The sequence below is a fragment of the Rattus rattus genome, chromosome 18 (genome assembly GCF_011064425.1).
Source record: "Rattus rattus isolate New Zealand chromosome 18, Rrattus_CSIRO_v1, whole genome shotgun sequence".
NCBI lineage: Eukaryota > Metazoa > Chordata > Mammalia > Rodentia > Muridae > Rattus > Rattus rattus.
In genome coordinates, this window is record NC_046171.1 from 27,592,710 (window position 1) to 27,610,428 (window position 17,719).

Consider the following 17,719-nt stretch of genomic DNA (forward strand, 5'->3'; position numbering starts at 1 on the left):
GTGGCTCACAACCATCTGTAATGAGCTCTGATGCCCTCTTCTGAGGTGTACTTATATATAATAAATAAATAAAATAAAAAAAAAAAGAAAGGGAGAAAGGGGTCAGGGAGAGAAAAGAGACAGAGAGCAGTTCAAAACATTAAAAAAAAAAAAAAAAAGAGCATCCCTTGGGGTATGCTGGGAAGAGGACCTGAAAGTCTATTGTTCTAGGCTCTGGCTTTGGGTCCATAAGGGCATTTATTAAATTTTGTAGACAATTCAGAATGAATAATAAATTGTAGCTGTCCCTCAAACACAGGCAATAGACTCTCACTGGCCTAGCCCGATAACTACCGTATTCCCCAGAATTCATGGTGAACCTTGGTTTTGATTTTTTTTTTTCCTTGTCTAGATTTGGTGGGAACAATGTATCATCATGGCTTCAATGAGACGCAGTACTTATGGGTTGTCATTGAGCAGGAAACTATAGATGTTGTGAGATTTATGCTTCCATGCTCTAAAATGTTTTCCACGGTATCATAATAAAGATAGTAATGACCCCAAGCAACCCCCGCCCTGGGGACACATTGGAAACCCCTAGCAACACACTGGGGAAGCTGGGGAGTTTCTGGTCTCTGCTGGGCCCAACCACTTTCAGCTCATCATGGCTTGGGTCTTCAGATGAGCTTTTCTTTCAATTTCTCTTCCTTTCTTTCTTTGAGTGTGTGTGTGTGTGTGTGTGTGTGTGTGTGTGTGTGTGTGTGTGTGTGTGTGTGTGCATGTGCCTGTGGAGACCAGAGGTCAACACTGATCATCTTCCTTGATTGCTCCCCACCATATTTTTTGAGACAGGGTCTCTCACTTAACCTGGAGCTCACAGACAAGGCCAGACAGTCTGGTGGATGAGCTCCCTGCACCCTGTCTATACCTCCCCAGTGCTGGGATTACAGACATATAATATTGTGCCTCGCTTTTTACATGAGTGCTGAGGCCATAATGCAGGTTCTCACGCTTGGGAGTCAAGGATGTTACTGAGTGAGACATCGCTCCCACCCCCAACTGTCTTCCTTTGGATGATACCTGGTTGTGGCCAAGTTCTTGATTATAGCTGTAAATCAGTGGATTTCAATCTGTGAGTTGCTACCCCATGGGGGTCGCATATCAGACATCCTGGACATCAGATATTAAACATTACGGTTTAGAACAGTAGCGGTGTTACAGTTACAAAGTAATTTTATGGTTGGGAGTCACCACGATGTGAGGAACTCTATTAAAGGGTTGTAGCATCAGGAAGGTTGAGAACCATTGCTACAAATCAAACTGCTAGGTTAAGGTTAGTACAGAAGGAGAAGGAGGCTGGCAGCATCCAATCCCATCCTACGTCTCGAGAGTGTATGCAGCGGCCAACAGCACACGTCTTACCCATCGCTCACTGTGGTTATCGCACACAGGCATATTAAATTCTAGGGACTCAACAATGTACTAACCGGCGCAAATGTGCATTTCTTCGGCTAGAGCGGCCTCCCTGGGGCCCCTGGGAGCTATGGAAGTCTTAGGTTTTTGTGTCAGGTTCACCACGCACCAGCATGAACATGTATGGACGGGCCTTGGCTTACAATGGCTCTTTGATTTTTTTTTTTTTTGACTTGACAGACAGGTGACGGCTAGATGCATCTGGTAGACACTGTACCTGCAATTTGGAATTTGAACCTTATATGCAAGCGGTAATGCAGTTTGGTGCTCTCCTGTGTGGCTGGCCATAGCTACAGTTCCCAGCTTGCCTTGTGGTCGAAGAGGCGAAAAAGCCAGTTCTGCATTCTGTACTGTGCTGCTGAGCTGGGCTTCCAGGGTGGGCAGGTGACTACGGTGTTTTTCTACACGGGATGGGCTATCTTCAGCTCACTCTGGGGCTACTGGGCCATAACTGTGCTGTAAGGTGACAGACACCTGTAGTTACGTCTTGTTCAAGGTGCTAAGATGGAAGCCAGGGTCCCCCCATGTACTAAGAAGCACCCTACCACTGAGCAGCACCCCAGCCCCATGGCTTTCTTTTTTTTTTTTTTTTTTTTTTTTTCCTTTTTTTTTTCCGGAGCTGGGGACCGAACCCAGGGCCTTGCGCTTGCTAGGCAAGCGCTCTACCACTGAGCTAAATCCCCAACCTCGCCCATGGCTTTCTTACGTGTGGGCTTCTGTATTAACGATGCCTTATTTAATATTAATACACACGACTATGTCATCAGTACTGACCTCATTGTGTGCTGTACTATAATGTGTGCCTCAATAAGGCATTGGGTGGAGAATCCTCTAAGAGTTCATCAAGGAGATGCCTCTCGGTAACAGAGTCCATTACAGAAAACAACAACCTATCAAAGTACCTGTGAGCCGTGGGTTCCAGATCCAGTGGATACCCCTAAAATACAATCCCCGCACCTAAGGCTCGGGCGGGGATCATGGCGGAAGGGTGGGCGGAGAGACTGTGAGAGCCAGAGGAACGGGGCGTTTGCTGTGAGGTCCTGTGTCCTTCGACTATCAGGAGCCACACCAATGACGTCCCATCAGCACGATTCTTTAATACAGCCGGAAGGGGGACAGCACCAAGAGACATTTGGAAGCGAGAGAGAGGAGGATGGAGAGTCCTCAACCCTACACAAAGGACCACAGGCAACTAAGGGATGCTGAGGGCAGAAGAGATGGTCTTTCTCGGGGAAGTCATTCAATACTAAACGGAAAGCCCTAGAAGTCCTAAAACGATACATATAACAGACATTATACAGACTAAGCAGGCCGTGTTTATGTACTTAGGGCTACACGTGCATGCGCACATATATGTTTATATAACAGTAGAAGTGAGGCCATGGATTTGAATGAGAACAAGGTGAGGGGCAAATGGTGCAGAAGAAGCAAAAGGAAGGGGAAGTGACGTAATTACATCATAGTCACATAAAGTAAAAGTAAAAAAAAAAAAAATTAGGGCTGGAGAGATGGCTCAGCGGTTAAGGACACCAGATGCTCTTCCAGAGGTCCTGAGTTCAATTTCCAGCAACCACATGGTGGCTCACGACCATCTGTAACGTATCCGATGTGTGTGTATTCTGGTGTGTAGGGAGCCGTATTGGATTTGGGCCTGGCTGCTTTGTGACTGCATAGCTCAAGGTGGCTACGTGACTCTGGGCTGCATGGCCACAGAGGTTCAACCTTGAAATGACTGCCATACAGACATGAGATTGTTGAACTAAAGCCTCTCCCAGGAAGACCCTGGGAGCAATGACAGGATGTTTCAGCCTGAGCAAAACACCGGATGTCCCTGAGCAGATTCCTGAGAAGGGTTCGACCTTTTCAAAGACCATGTCCCCGGAAGACTGTTGCCTCTTTGTTATAGGAGGATATCTTGCAGTGTAGTGATTCACCTTATATCCTTGAGCACTTCCCAAACTCCCCCACCCTAAGCTTCAGTTCCCGCTTCTATTCCTGCCTCAGAGCTTTAAATGCTGTACATTTCTCTCAATAAACGAGACCTTGACAACAGAATCTTGCTTGGTCTCCTTCTTCTCTTCACCCTCATTTGGCCCACAGGTAGAAAGCCTCTTCGGGACCCTGAATAACTGGGTGGGTCCCTGCTGTCGGGGACACTGGTGTGTGTCTGAAGACAGATACAGAGTACTTATAAATAAAAATAAATAAATTTTTAAAAAGTAAAATAAAATCTTTAAAAAAATTAATAAGACTGATCTCACTCTTTTCTCATTCTTAAATATAAATGACACTTTTGAGGTGGCCCAGCTGTTATACGGTGGGTAGAAGGTGGAGGTGTAGAACTAGAGTTTCATAAAGGTTGCTCATTGTCAGAGTCCGGATGTGCAGGGCCGGACGTGCCTGAGGGAGAGCCAGAGATAGGACTTGCCAAACCAGCTATCAGCCCCAAGGACATTGACCATCTGTAGCCACCCCCTCCCCTTCCTTCACCCCCCTGAGTGAGATGAGCCACCCTACCTGCCTGCCGAGCTGCTAGAGAGCACGTACTCCTTGCTGATGTAATTTCGCGCCGAAAGTAACTGTGCACCTTTTGAATTGACCAATCATGTGTAACCTCGCGAATGCCCCTAACCTCCCCTATATAAACCCCCGAGTTTGGAGGCTCGGGGTCGATTCCTCTGTCTCCTGTGTGAGATACGTGTCGACCTGGGATCCCGCTAAGACCCGGGATCTCGTTAATAAAGCTACCTCGTGCTTTTACATCAAGAATGGCTGCTCGTGGTTCTTGGGGGCACCCCACCCCGCGATCGGAGCGAGAGACGCAGTTCCCCGTTTTGGGGTACGCTCTTTCAGAGGCAGGAGGGTCAGGAGTTGAACATCAAAGTGAGCTCCAGGCCAACCTGGGCTACTTGATAGCTTGCGCCTCTACAAAACTGGGAGCCTGCAAGATGGCTCAGTGGAGGTGTTTGCCACAAAACTTGACAACCTGAGTTCGATCTCTCATTTCCGGCAGGCACATAAATAAGTGTACAAATAAATGTGACAATCAGTTGCTAAAAACAGGAGAAAAAAGAAATCTCGCCAGGCGGTGGTGGCTGCACACCTTTAATCCCAGCACTCGGGAGGTAGAGGCAGGCGGATCTCTCCAAATTTGAGGCCAGCCTGGTCTACAGAGTTCCAGCAAAGGTTACAACAGAGAGAAACCCTGAATCAAAAAGCAAACAAACAAAAAAGAAAAAAGACAAATTTTCAAAGCGGTTACACTTCTTCCAAAAGGTATTTTTTTTTTTAAATCTATGTTACTTCTTTAAACAAAAAAGATTATGTGGCTGGCTGTCTTGTCTACATGTGTGTCTGTGCACCAGGTATGTGAAGTAACTCAAGAGGCCAAAAGATGTCAGATCCCCTGGGAATGGAATTACAGTTTCATGAGCCACCATGTGGTTGCTGGGAATTGAACTCAGGACCTCTGGAGGAGCACCCAGTGCTCTTAACCACTGAGCCATCTCTCCAGCCCTCTTATTTTGTTCTTTTTGAGACAAGGGTTTGGGGGGATATTTGTGTGTGTGTGTGTGTGTGTGTGTGTGTGTGTGTGTGTGTGTGTGTGTACAGAACACAGGCAATGCTAGACAAATGTTCCACCAACGAGCTACACCCCTTAGCATCCTCAAGCTGGAGGCTTTTTAAAAAAGACTAGAATCAGGAAAAGAGAAAGGAAGGGACTGGGCCCAATTGCTGTTGTCACAGTCCCAGGTCAGGTTTGTTCATGTGTCTTACAAAGAGGCCTAAAATCTTAATACTGTTTAAAGTATTCTTTAAGATCCTTTGCTTTAGAACTATACAAATCAAAAGTCTCCTGTGTATCTGAAAGCAGGAAATAAAAGCAAAACACAACTACCTTTAGTTACTGTTCCCTGAGACATTTTCGAACATGAAACTTGCAGCCCTGTCCCTGGTGGGTCAGTGGACTGTGTGAAGTCGCACTGGCACCTGTGGCCCCTCCTCTGAACTGCTGGGCCCCAGAAGACTGTAGACTGTAAATATTTATGAAAAACATAAAGCAGACGCCACTGTGAAGTAGCATTCTCTGTCAGTCCATAACTCCTTTGGGGGAGCCAAATGAGATAAAAATGGAGCTAAATAGGACATAAAGGAACTCCATAAAAATATACTAACTATATGCAGAACTGTGCTTTAAGGGGTATGAAGTAGGAAACGGAGCCTCTTGACAGACAGCTCCTCACCTAATAGAATTCTAACGTATTTTGGTGTCTTACTCTGAGTACTGTATTAAGATAATAATAGTTTGTTAGCATTACTCTGTAGCTGTGAAACCCATTTTCAGTGATACTAGCTAAATCACCAGCTCTATTCCACTTCCATTTAGGGACTCCGAGGGCAAGCTATTACTGCACAAGTAATATTTTCCGCGGCATTTCATCTTTGAGTGACTGAGAACAGTCAATAATTTCACCATCACCTACGTTGAAACACGGTAACCATTTATCACGTAAAGTGCAACACCAAATGCAGTTTTATCAAATGACACGAGGGTCAAATTAACCAAATTAACCAACCACGAACATGAAAACCCAGCATTAACCCAATTGATTTAAATTATACTATTGGAAAACAAATCACTCCCTTTTTAAAAATGCATTTCCATTCATGCTGTGGACTGGGAGGCTCATGTGCTCTTTGTAATTCAGAGGCAGAGGACGAGGGCCACCTGGGTCATTCCAGAGGCTGTCAGAAGAGAGGAGGCCTACGTGCGTGAACTAAGATCACTTCAGGAGTTGAGGACACTGTAACTTGCCACACGCACACACATGTATGTATGTATGTGTGTGTATGTATGTATGTATGTGTGTGTGTGTGTGTAACTTGTACATTTGTGCATGCATGCATGCGTGCACACAAATACAAGTTTGTGGGTATGTGTGCCCAAAAATACATGTGGAAGTCAGAGGTTGTTCCGAGTCTCTTATCAGGAGCTGCCTGTCTTTTTTTTTTTTTTTTTTTTTGAGATACATGGTCTCCTGGTCTGGAGCTCACGTACACGAGGAGGCTGGCTGGCCAGCACACCTGCCCCAGGGATGCACTCAGTTCCATTTCCCCAGAACAAGGATTATATGGGTGCACACCACCAGCCAATGGTTTTTGTTTGTTTGCTTGTTTTTAAGATGTATTTATTTTTATTTTATGTGAATAGGTGTTTGGTCTGCATGTATGTCTATGCAACATGTGTATGCAGTGCCTATGGAAGTCAGAAGGAGTCAGATCCCCTGAAACTGGAGTTACAGACAGGTTGTGAGCCATTGTGTGAGAGTTGGCAATCAAACCCGGGTCTTCTAGAAAAGCAACAAGTGCTCTTACGACCTGAGCCATCTCAGTCCCACACCTGAGTTTTTACGTTGAGCTCTGGGGATTAAACACAGGTTCTTGTGCTTACAGGTTAATACTTTACTGACCGAGCCATCTCTCCACTGCACACAGTGACTTTTTTTTTTTTTTTCTTTTTTTTGGAGCTGGGGACCGAACTCAGGGCCTTGCGCATGCTAGGCAAGCGCTCTACCACTGAGCTAAATCCCCAACCACATAGTGACTTTTAACACATTTTCTTGTCTTCGTTGAACCCAAGCTATGGTTTTCTTAAACAAGAGAAAAGCAGATGTTGCTGTGTTAATTTCTTCCCACCTATTCATATGCTGTTTTAATATAAATACATTTGGCCTTTAGTGATACTAGTTGGATGAAAAATGACTAATAATTTTGTTTTAAAACTTGAGTTAAAAATGTACCCCAGAGAAAGACAATCAGAAAATGCACCTGTTTGCCTCTCGGATTTATTTACTTAGGTGCTTGGGGGCGTGTGTGTGTGGAACTCAAAAGAGAAACTCTATAGAATCCTTTTCCTCCTACTTTCCTGGTTATCAGGCTTACAAAAGGTAAGTACCTTTACCTACAGAGACACCTCACTACCCCTGAGTCTACTTACTGATGGAAAACAAAACCCCCCAAACAAACAAACAAACAAACAAACAAACAAACAAACCCCTCAGGGTCTTTAGCCTAGCTCCTGCCTGCTGTTTTGTTCTTTAAGGATGGACAAATGGGACTCTTGAGTTAACTGTCCTAGTTTTTCTCAAACTCTGGTTGATTTCAACTACTAATGGAATTTCTTGCAAGCAGCATTCTCTGGGCTTCTCCAGGAAGGGGGTTGGTGTTATCTGAGCCAAGATAAATTGATCAAAGGACTGGGGCGAGGGCCTCAGGCAACTGGTGGTATCTGACCCATCAAGGGTTTCCTCAGACATTGGACGGTCTGCTCTCAACCGGACAGTCTGAGCTCAAGAGAGGCAGCAGGCTCTGGAGTGCCTCTCCCCAACTCCACTTCTACACCCCCTCCCCACACACACTCTCCTTCCTTTTAACTCAGGAGTGGCAGGTGGTGGGTAGTGTTTGCAGATTAGTATGTGTGCTCACTCCCTTCTACCCCACTCCACCTCTCCCTCCACAAAAAAGCAGGCAGGAGCTAGGGTAAACACACAGAGGGGTTTGTTTTTTTGTTTTCCAGCAATAAACATTACAATGGCGAAAGCTTCTACTGTTCTTATCATATCACTCCCTGTAGCCTCAGGGAGACCGAATGGCCACAGAGCACTGGGCTATTTCTCAATGACCAGCTGTGGTTGGTTGGTCCTCAGGCCAATCAGCAGACTCTTTAAAACTCCTCTCTGGCTTGAACCAAAGCTTACAGGAGCTTTCATTATAGAACAAGCTGGGAGAGAATGGGAAGGAGAGCCAGGTGCCAGAAACCTGCTCCAGGTACTGTGCAATGACAACGATGTGTTTACCGACTTTGGGGCTTTCTCCAGAAAAGATGTTCCACAGAGACCCTGGACAAAGGATCCTATTACAAGTGCTGACACCAGGAAAAGTCAGGCGCATGCCCAGAACTTGTTTTTTGATAATCGCAGAAAAAGAAACCTGATTTCAGGGCTGGAGAGATGGCTCATCCGTTAAGGGCACTGACTGCTCTTCCAGAGGTCCTGAGTTCAATTCCCAGCCATCACATGGTGGCTCAAAACCATCTGTAATGGGATCTGATGCCCTCTTTTGCTGTGTCTGATGATAGATACAGTGTATTCATACACATAAAATAAATAAATACATCTTAAAGAAAAAGAAAAGAAAACCGACTTCACTGTGCATTGGAATAGCCTTGTCTCCACCCACCATGACAGCTATATACCTTGTCAACCCCAGAACAGCAAAGGTAAACATTCCATTTAGGTCGATGGCTAAATTTGCAAATTTGCAAGCATGAGGACCAGAGTTTATATTCCCAGCACCTATGTAAAAAGTCAGATGCAATGGTATGGGTCTAAAGTCCATGGAAGGTTCCAGGATACAGGGGAATCCTTGGGGCTCACTGGCTACCCAAATTAGAAATATCCAAGTTCGACGAGAGAACTTTTCTTAAAAAGTCAGGTAGTGGGCTGGGCATAGCTACACAAGTCTGCAGGGCGGGAGGCAGGCACAATCAGATCTCTCTGAGTTCAAGAACAGCCTGGTTTACAAAGGAATCAGGTCCAGGCCAGGTAGGATTACATAGAGAGATCCTGTCTCACACAAACCAGAACGAGCTGCGTGTAGTAGCACACACCTTTAATCCCAGCACTTAGGAGGCAGAGGCAGGTGGATCTCTTGAGTTTGAGGCCAGCCTGACCTACAGAGTGAGTCTAGGACAGCCAGGGATACAGAGAGAAACCCTTTCTAGAAAAACAAACAAACAAGCCCAACCCAACCAACCAACCAACCAAACAAACAAACAAACAAAAAAGCCAAGAAGCTGGTATCAGGACTGGGGCTGTGGCTGTGGCTGTGGCTGGGGCCTGGGGCTGGGGCTGGGGCTGGAGGATGGGAGATGGGGTGGGGCTGGAGCTGGGGCAGGCAGGTAAAGGCACTTGATGCCAAACCTGATGACGTGAGTTCCACCCCTGGAACCTACATGTGGAAGAAGAGAAATCGTACAAGCTGTCCTCTGACCTCTGACCTCTACACACAAACACACCCACCCCAAATAAAAGTTTTAAAAAAAAAGAGGTGATCAACCTTTAGTTAGCCTCCACAAATACATACACACGTAGACCTACAAACATGTAATCACATATCACATGGACATATCACACGCAGAGTCCCGAGCCGGAGATTACTTGATTATCTCTTGATTGAAATTCTGCAAGAGTAATCAGTTCGCAATTTTCCTGTGCCGATGGGGAATGCACTGGATTATCCTCTGACCTAAACGTTTAAGCCATCTATCCCGGAAGTTACTGGCTTGACCTCTCTGTAGGCCACCACCACTGCTTAATTTTATGCTTTATTAAGCAGCAAGGGTTGTGGAAAATATAAGTTACATCATTCTGTGCATACATCGCTCACAGCATTGCCCAGCAAGCACAGGTCTGGGTGCAGGAGGATTGGATTTGATCTTATTATGCTGCTGCCCAATTCTCATGGAAACAACAGAATTGAGGCATATGAACTATATCTTTAGAATACTAACATCTCATAACCAGAAACAACCCTCAAACCTGAGGCAGACTGAGTGTTGTCATTTAGGACTGTATGTATGTATGCATGTATGTATGTATGTATGTATGTATGTATGTATGTGTATATGGCTAAGGCTGGCATGATGGCTTAGTGGGTAAGGATACTTGGTGCCAACATGACAACCCAAGTATGATCCTTGGGACACACATGGGAAAGGAGGAGACTGACTCCTGCAAGCTGTCCTCTGAACTCTGCAAACTCAGTGGCACGAATGTGTAGTAGCATGTGCACACTGGCATGTGTATGCCCACGTACATAGATACACACAATAAGTAAATGCCAAAATTAAAAAAAGAGAGAGAGCAATTTAGCGACTTTTGTAACATCAGGAAATTAGCTGAGGTGGTGTCCCCAGGCCCGTGCGTATGTCTGGTCCCTATTTATGTCAAAGGATAGAATTTTGACTTGAATTACTTACTCCATTCAAGGCCCAAATTGGCAATGCCAGTCAAATAAATCGGGCAAAGTATGATGGATGCTGGGATGGATAAACGAACATCGAGGGCTTCAAAGACAGCACCAGATTTATCTCACTTAATGCTCTGTGACACGGCAGTTTAAAGCAGGGCGCTACGTGGCTCCATCAGAGTCTCTTTAACTTTCATCTGTCACAGGGTTTCCTGGCAGTGATGTAATTAAGTCTTATAAATAAAAAATAAAATGCAGGTAAAAAAATAAAAATTTCATACTTTCAAAAAGGTCTCCGAAAATCAACCCAGAATCGTAGAGTGCTGGGAGCATTTTTAAAAGAGGTGGATGGAGAATGCTGGCAGGTTTCCTGGGCTGGAGTCCCCTGGCACCTACTCAGCCTTTGCTTTCTTCTCTGAAGGGCAGGGAGAGTAACATCAGCTGTCTGTGGCGCCGCGGTCAGAACTAAATGTGTTCATTCATAATCAAGTTATCAGAATAGAACCTGGCTGGCAGTGCACATGTAATCAACACAAACTTTTAAATGGTTGCATTTCAATTATCTATCTGTCTGTCTGTCTGTCTATCATCTATCTACCTACCTACCTATCCATCCATTCACCAATCCATCCATCCATCCATTCATCCATCTATCCATCTAACCATCCATCCACCTACCCATCCATCCACCCATCCACCCACCCATCCATCCATCTACCTATCATCCATCCATCCATCTACCCACCCATCCATCCACCCAGCCATCCATCCACCCACCCATCCATCCATCTATCCATCCATACACCCATCTACCTATCATCTATCCATCCATCCACCCACCCATCCATCCATCTACCTATCATCTATCCATCCACCCATCTACCCATCCATCCATCCACCCACCCATCCATTTATCTACCTTGCCTGCAGGACCTGGGTCTCCCTTACCACCACGAAATCAGTCAGGTCACTAGATTTGGTAGCACGCTCTTTATCATTGAACCGACTCACTGGCCCTCAACACGAATTCTTTGGTTTGTTTCTTTAAAGGAGGCAATCACAAAAAATTTTAAATTACATTTCTTTATTTGTGTGTGTGTGTGTGTGTGTGTGTGTGTGTGTGTGTGTGTGTGTGTTAGTGCAAGCTGCAGATGACAACTTTCAGGAACCAGGAAAAGACTGAATCCCACTGTACCACAATCCCACTGTCTCACCTGGAACACCCCCCCCCACCGCCCCGCCTGGATCTTTCTTCTTCGATCTGTTGGAAGCAACACCTCTTATAACTCCTTGCACAGGGCTAGGGGCACAGTTGACATTTAATAAGTATTCCTTAAATGAGTGAATAATTTTAAAAAAGATTTAAATATTTTGCTTTAAAGCATTTTTCTCTTTCTTAAGTCAAGAACTCCCCCAACTCCTTTTTAAAATTTTACGTATGTGACTACACTGTCACTGTCCTCAGACAGATTCTAAGAAGAAGGCATCTGATCTCATTACAGATGGTTGTGAGCCACCACATGGTTGCTGGGAATTGAACTCAGAACCTCTGGAAGAGCAGTCAATTCTCTTAACCACTGAGCCATCTCTCCAGCCCTTCATAAGCATTTTTTAAAGCCAGCAAGAAGGATAGGTAGGAAAGGGTGACTGCTGTAAAGCCTGCAGACCTGAGTTCTAGCCCCAGCACCCAGGAGGAGGAGGAGGAGGAAAAGGAGGAAGCCGAGGACAACCAACTCTTGAAAATGGTCTTCAGACACCCCAAACCAATAATATGGATATTTTTAAACCTTTTACAAAAGTATTTTGAACTTTCCTCTTTATTTTGTGAAATGAAATATCTTTTCAAATAGCCACCATTCTCTCCAGTTTAATTACTTAGAGAAACCCCCAGCTTTCCAGCTGTCCATAGAAACACGACCTTTCTATGCTGCCACTGGACTCCCAGGCACAGGATGTGGCTGAGATGGTCAGCTGAAGGAGTGCTGCCCTAGCGTCCTGAAGCTCTGGCTTTGAGTCTCAATGACTGTATAAACTAGAGGTGGGAGGTGCGTGCATGCAACTCGAGGATTTGGGAGGTAGAAGGGGGAGGATCAGGGACTCAAGAATGATCAGGGAGATCATTCTTGGCCAGAGTTCAAAGCCAGCCTGGGCTAAAACAAAAGAAACACGGACCACCCTTTTCTCCTTTCTTATTTCCTGCTTCCTCCTAAACTTACCAAGGACCTGTACAATGAAAACCACTGTGAGCATTCTTTTAGTTCATCTTCAATGGGAAGCTGGTAGTTCAAGCCTGAACTCAGCCTTGCTGGGATGTCACATAAAATCCTATTGGAGATGGAGGAGGAGAGGGAGCACTTCTTGCCTCGTCTCTCAGCCACTTCTATCCAATCCTCCCATTGTCTCCAGCAAGCCTAGCCCTGCTCCTCCCTTCCAACCGAAATCCTCCCCTTCCTTTAAAACTTTCGGCACTTTGGGAGGGTTCATTCCTGTTACCCTGTATCCTTTCCCTACGACTCCCTGCATGCACCTGGCCAAGCAATCCACAGACTGACTGATTCGTACAAGGTCAAAGGTCACAGCAGCCACAGTAGCTGTGATGCAAGCAAAGTGCTCCACAGTCCTTAGACTGTCTCCTTCACACTCTCTACCCATTTATATGGTTTTTTCATTTCTAGAGATCTATAGTTTATCTTTTGGTGCGTCTGCAATTTGCCCCATTCTTTCTTTATTAATAGCATGCCTTGGGCGATCTTTCTCTGAATATACACACTGACTTTATTCTTTATAATGGCTGTCTCATACTCCAGAATATAGGTGTGTGAGGGGTTATGTAGCATTCCTTACTATTGGCTGTTACCCGGGTTTTCAATGTTGAAGCTACCAAAACTCTGCCATGAATGTTTGCACATACGGAGCTCACTGTCAGCTTCAGTAGGCTATATACCAAGAAATGGAGTGCCAGAGAGATGGCTTAGAGGGAAAGATGCTTGCTGTCAAGCCTGAGAACCTGAATTGGATCCCCAGGACAGGCATGGTAGAAGGAAAGAACTAATTCCAGCAAGCTGCCCTCTGACACCCCCACCCCCAACCCTCCCACCCCGCCTTCAAGCTACACACACAATAAGTAAATGTAACAATCTCAGAACTGCTACTTTATAGCACCTGTGTATTACATATTTAGCAATGCCAAGCTCAGGGCTAGGGAGATGGCTCCTTGGGCAAAAGCTTTTGACACCCAAGCATGAGAACCTGAATTCAAACCCTTGAACCCACGTCAAACCCTGATGGGTAGAGTATCTGTGATCTCAGTAGCTCTTCAGGGAAATTTCAGTCACAGTCAGAATTGTAAGAAGCCCAAGGGCAGAAGTTGGTCTGTCTGGTCTAAGTGAAGGATAAAAAAGAAAAGACACCCTGTCTCAAACAAGGTCTGGACTGATCCCTGGGGTTGTCCTTTTACTTCTATATGGGCACTGTGGCACATGTATCCCTTAACACAGACATAGACACACACATACACACACACACACACACACACACACACACACACACACACACATGTAAAAACCAGTGCCCAACTGCCATGCACCCAGTCTTTGTCGACAGGCACACACCACACCCCTAGGCAAAAGAAGGTACCCCAGTTTCCCAGGAGCAGAAGTGCTAGCACTTTTTTCCTGTGTTGGCTTCATTTTTATTTTAGCATCTCCCAGGCCTGAAGTGGTATGCTCACAGAGAGTAGAACCCATTTCCTCAAATTCGTGTTGCTCTCTCTGTCTAGATCTGTTTAAGAGCTCGTGATCAGTGGACGCTGGCTGGCTGATCATCAGTCTTTTGCTCATCTCTACCCTACACACTTTTCAAAGGCTCTTAGCAAGGCGGCAACTAACTTTAAGGCTATTTCTTATGAATAAAAAAAAAAACAGCCTTAAGAGAATTCAATTTTTGCACGGGCCTCTCTGTGGGTGTTGCTATCTTCCATTTAAGCTGTCTGCCATAGAATTCACCTCCCGCTTCCCTGGTAGGAGGTAGAGAAAACAGAGTTTGATTGTCTCAGGTCACAGTCAGCAGGGGGTGCGGCTTGCTGTGGACAGCAGGCCAGAGGCACCACCCCCACACCCCAATCCCTGGCATCCAGGCGGAATATGGATAGGGTCAGAATCTTTGTGGATCCACAGAGGTAAGTAAGTTCCTTTCATGGAGTTCTGAAATAGCAGCAACTGTGAATCACATCAAAATGCTAAGGAGTGGATCCAGGTGAGGCAGAACCACGGTTAGGGTAGGGCGATTTGGAGGAGAGGAAGACAGTATTTTGAGAGGGAATTTGGATGCAGGAAAGAGATCTTGCTGATGTGAGTTATTTCGTTAAGATACAGTTTCCCACAGAGGAATTTCAATATTTGAGTTCCCGCATTTCAATATTTCTGAAAACTCCAAGGCACCGTGTGCAGGTCTGGAGTTCTGAGCATTTACTTGTGAGAGTTTCGGTCTGGCAGAAGGAGCGGACTGGTGACTACGCACAGTCTCATTTGTTTTGAAACGATATAAGCGAAGACATTTTACTCTGAATAAGGTTTTCTATTCCCACCTCCGAACAGTTTTAATTCAACATAAACAGCTGATGAACCAAGACTGCTGTTCCCCATCGGATTGATCTTGCCCTGGGGCTCCTGGGGTGTATGGCCTCTTGCTGTGATTTCCCCTGAAGCTAAGGACTGCCAGCTCACCTGGAGAACGGCATTCCAGTCTGGGCTAACCAAGACCAGTTCCTACAGCGTCCATCCACTCTTTGGTTTTTCCACTGGCCCCTCTCCCTCACCCAAGAGAATCACGGGCCCAAATGCTGTAGTAATGGCCAGGCATGAATCAGGCCCACCCGTGGTTCATTTGAAGCCCAGGCACAATCAGTAACGCTGAGCTCCTTAAGGAGGAGGCTCAATTGGCGATGGGGGGCGGGGGTGGGGTTCGATGCCCCTTTGGCCATTGTTGAGAGGAACAAAGAGGGCAGGAGCTGAGGGCGCCCCCATGAGGAATGGCGTGGAAAGCCACTCTAGGGAGCCATCCTAGGCTAGCGGGGCTGGAAAGCTGTGCACCTGGATGGCGCTCTGGCACCCGGGGAGGCAGGGCTAATTCCTACCCGCAGCAGCGGCTGCCGCCTTTTCCTGACTTGACTTTGATCCCTCTCTTCTTGATATTGTTACTATTATTATTGTTATTTTCCCGCGCAAATTAAGCATCTGGGACCCGTAGGCGAGCCGCTCAGGGCCGCCATTTGTCGGTGGAAGCACGGATCGCCCCGGAAAGGGAACCCGAGAAGAGTGCTCGGCCCCGCGTCCTCCTCCGCCGCGGCGCCCGCAGCATCCAGGCTCCGTGCCCGCGCCGCCCCGGCGTCTCTGCGTCCTCCTCCATTGTCAGCCCCGCGCCCAGCTCGGCACCCCGGAGGCCCCGGTCGCGCGCCCTCGGCCCTGGCGAGCCAACGTCCCCCTCCCGGTCCCCTCGGCGCCCCGGCGCCTCCCTCCTCCCTCCCCCGTGCCCCAAGCTCCGCATCCTCGAAGCCCAGGGCTCCCGGCACCGCCAGCCCGGCCGCGGGACCCCGCAGTTCGGCATCCTCCCTGCTTGGCCCAGGATGCCCCGGCCCCTCGCCAGCGGCGGGCATCGCGCGGCGTCTTCGGCAAACCCCCCTTTTATCTCCCGAGGAAGCAAGTTGGGCAGATCGATTTATTAATTTCTGTGGCAGAGGTGGGTCGGTGACCGGGGTGCGCCCACAGGGTTGCAGTGGGGAGGCGCCGTGGCTCCCCTTCGGCCCCTGCACTGCCCGGGCAAGAGGGTTTTGTTTCCAGACCCCCGGCGCCCCCCGAAACAATGATGCCACGGGCATGGCGGGCTCACCTGGTGCTGCACCGCGGGCTCCGGGCGCCCGGTGGCCTAGTGCGCGCCAATCCCGGCCGCAGGTTCGGCCCGCGTGCCGCCGGTGCCGGGCAGGACCCTGCCTTTCTTGGGGTTGTATCTGTGCGTGTCAATGGCGGCAAGCGGCAGTTCTCCGGGCCGCGGATAGTAGCGGGGGGAGGAGGAGGAGGGAGAAGGGATTGCTCCTTCTCCACATAACCACCTCTAGGAGGAGTCGCTCAGCCTCATCCCCCGCCAGCCCAGGCTCCGCGACGGGTCCGGGGGCTTTCGTGGGGCTTGATGAGCTATTGTCCTTCTGCAGTGGAACCACCGGGCCTGCGCCTCGCGGAGCTGTTGGCTGCGAGGACCCGGCTTCCCTAGAGCCCGGTGCGGAGGCCTTGTGGTGACCAGCCACAGGCTCCAGATAGATCGACCCACCTTTGCTGGGAGAAAGAGGTGTGGGCGTTCATCTGCCCACTACGGAATGAGAAGGTGAACGCAAAAAAGGGAAAAAAAAAAAAAAGCCACCTTGGATGCAGCCTGTCCTGAAAATATTGCCAAACACGTTACTGTGTCGCACATGGGGCCAAAGGAACTGAGAATTTATGCACGCGATCTGCTATGTAGTGATGGAGATCCAGATGTGCGTCCTGGCGGATGAAGACCGTGTGCCCCAGCATCATTTAAAAATCGGGTTGCTTTGATTTGCCATCTCCCAACGGTTATTGAGGTTAAACACAAAGAGAGTGTCTGAAGAAGCAATTTTGATTAGTTTCTGGAAGATTCATTGTGAAGGCAGTGCAGTGGACACTATCAGGTGACACTGGGCATGTGTAGTTGCTTGGTCCCTGATGAAAAACCATGCCGTCTTTTACACCGTGAAGCCTGTCAAGGGCACATGGCTCTAGGGCCAGTCATAAGCAGTAACTTGAATGGGCCGACCATGTTGCCTCAGATTTCTCCTGGATAAATCAGAGGACTTTGAGAGAGAACCTTTTGATCTCTGGGAAAAGAAAAAAAAAAGTGAAACAGAAATCTTCAGCCTTGATTGAATGGACGCTGCCCAAATCCTTGACCTTTTGTGTGTGTGTGCTTGATACCACAAACTATACTTGTATCTATATACACAGTGGGGGACTTTGGGGTCACCAGAGGCCTTTGATTGCCTGGGTGGAGAGGAGCTAAGGACCTACCATTCTCGCCATTTTATCCAGCCGGCAGCTGGCATTTATAGACAGTGCTTCCCATTGAGAATGTGTATTTTAAGCTTGAGTGTTTTGCTGAGAGCCAGTCTTCTCTTCTGCTCTCCCTGCAAACCATGCATGCATGGTTCATTCTGCTTTAAACACATCTC

At 47.3% G+C, this 17,719-nt stretch overlaps 1 protein-coding gene across 1 annotated transcript in view; it reads right to left on the reverse strand.

Annotated features, from left to right (window-relative positions):
- LOC116887018 (core histone macro-H2A.2) overlaps nt 1-16,497 on the reverse strand; it is a 49,812-nt gene extending 33,315 nt beyond the window's left edge. Inside the window, exon 1 of the mRNA XM_032888505.1 lies at nt 16,369-16,497. The gene's annotated coding sequence lies outside the window, so the exon portion shown is untranslated. The remainder of the gene's footprint in view (nt 1-16,368) is intronic.
- Between the last annotated feature and the right edge of the window lie 1,222 nt (nt 16,498-17,719).